Raw genomic sequence first — 2,484 nt, 5'->3', positions numbered from 1 at the left:
TCTCCTTTCCCTCCTCTCCCTTTCCTCCTCTCTCGTTCTTTCTCTCTTTTCAGAACCTTCCTCCTTTTCTCTCTTTGTTCCTTCTCTCCGTCTTCTTTCTTCCCTTCTCCTCCCGCTCTTTTCTCTCTTCCTCCATCCTCTCTCCTTCTCGTCTCTCTGGGGGTGAAAGAGTGAACAAGGAGGCAGCGGAGGAAGTGAAGGAGCTGTGACAGAAAGAAGGGATGAATGAAGGAGGTGAAGTGAACCTGCTCTTTCACACAGCAGCTGTCGTCTGAATGGAGAGATGTTTCCTTTCACAGCGAGTTTGACGAGCTGAAAGACTCTTCCTCCTCCTCCTCCTCTTCCTCCTCCTCTTCATCACCTGTAAGGTCACACCTGCAGGAGCTCTCCGGGTTCTCTCCATCAGGAGGCGGCCTCTGGTGGACGCAGGAGGAACTGCAGAGTCCTGCAGAGTCCTGCAGAGTCCTGCAGACCCCTGATAACGAGTCCAGCAGCCGAGCTTTGTTCCTCTGGGTTATCAGCCGCTCTGTGATTGGTCCAGACGGCCTGATGACAGTTTGAACTTTGACCCCCTCTCCGCCGCTGCTGACATCATGTGTGTGTGTGTGTGTGTGTGTGAGTGTGTGTGTGTGTGTGTGTGTGTGTGTGTGTGTGTGTGTGTGTGTGTGTGTGTGTGTGTGTGTGTGTGTGTGTGGATGACAGGATGTATAAAGCAGCTGATTAGTCGTCTTTGTGTTTTTAGATTGAACACGACATCAGCAACCACACACACACACACACACACACACACACACACACACACACACACACACACACACACACACACACACACACAGAAAGTTAAAAGGCTGTGTGTGTGTGTGTGTGTGTGTGTGTGTGTGTGTGTGTGTGTGTGTGTGTGTGTGTGTGTGTGTGTTCCAATGATGCTCTCAGCTGTAATTAAAGCTCATTGAAGTTTATTGAAGCTGTTAGAAATGCTGCCGTCTGATTGGCTGACAGGTTAAGTGGCTGCTTCCCGTTCATTAAAGGAACGCTCGCTTTTTATCGAGGCGGAGAGGTGTGTGACATCATCACAGCTTCCTGTCAGAGACTGAAGACACCTGCAACCCACCTTTGTGACACACACACACACACACACACACACACACACACACACACACACATTCCTTTCCTTCCCTTGGAACTAATTTCCTTTCCTCAGCTTCTTTTTCCCCTCCTTTCCTTGGCTCATCTTTCCTTCCCTTACGGCCAAACTCCTCCAGATCTGATCGGTTTCTATTCTAGTCAATGTGTTAACTTCCACTGGATCCACTCCGTTGCGTTCCAGTGCTCATTTCCTCTCCTTTCCTTCCCTTGGCACTAATTTCCATTCCTCAGCTTCTTTTTCCTCTCCTTTCCTTGGCTCATCTTTCCTTTCCTTGGCTCATCTTTCCTTCCCTTACGGCCAAACTCCACCAGATCTGATCGGTTTCTATTCTAGTCAATGTGTTAACTTCCACTGGATCCACTCCGTTGCGTTCCAGTGCTCATTTCCTCTCCTTTCCATCCTTTAGCGCTCATTTCCTCTGCTTTCCTTCCCTTGGCACTAATTTCCATTCCTCAGCTTCTTTTTCCTCTCCTTTCCTTGGCTCATCTTTCCTTTCCTTGGCTCATCTTTCCTTCCCTTACGGCCAAACTCCACCAGATCTGATAGCTTTCTATTCTAGTCAATGTGTTAACTTCCTCTGGATCCGCTCCGTTGTGTTCCGGCTGCGTCTCTGATCCAGCAGGTCGGAGTCCTCCGGATCAGATCCACAAGACTTCTATTTGTGCCGGATGCCGGAGCACGACGCATCAATCTCAACAGAGCAGATGGAGCGGGACAGGAAGTTAGGTGGTTAATTTTCAGAATAAAAGACTCTGTGTTATCACCAGATCGTATTTCACTTAACTACAACAACAAACCAAAGTCATGATGAGCGGAGCCAGGCCTGGAGTCAACAGGTCAGAGGTTTTCAGAGGACCAGGAAGACAACATGGATGAGGAGAGGAGGAGGAGGAGGAGAACCTTGGTCACAGGACTCCAGCTGTCCGGAGGTCCTGAAAATGCAGCGGATCAGAGACGGACTAGACACGGATCTGGTGGAAGTCCTGTGTTAGAGGAGACCAGGATCCAGAGTGTCTGGGGCTTCCACAGACTGAGAGCTGCTGCGTTCAAACCAAACTCTGACCCCGGTGAATCAAATCCTCCTCTCGTGTGAACCATCAGAGATTCTGTAGCAGAGCGTCAGGAGAGGAACGAATCCAGTGATTCGAGTCTGTGCGGCCAGTTAGCTTAAGTTAGCCTAAAGCTAACGCAGAATAATGTAGATCTTTTACTTCCTGTTTATGTGGTCACTATTCAACCTGAGTGTTTGAGACGTGTTGAGATAACAGACCCCCTCTAATAATGAAACAGGTCAAAGGGTCAAAGGTCAACCTATAAATCACCTCAACAGCAAACAC

Source organism: Notolabrus celidotus, unplaced genomic scaffold (assembly GCF_009762535.1).
Source record: "Notolabrus celidotus isolate fNotCel1 unplaced genomic scaffold, fNotCel1.pri scaffold_160_arrow_ctg1, whole genome shotgun sequence".
Lineage (NCBI taxonomy): Eukaryota > Metazoa > Chordata > Actinopteri > Labriformes > Labridae > Notolabrus > Notolabrus celidotus.
Note: the sequence above shows the minus strand (reverse complement) of the source record.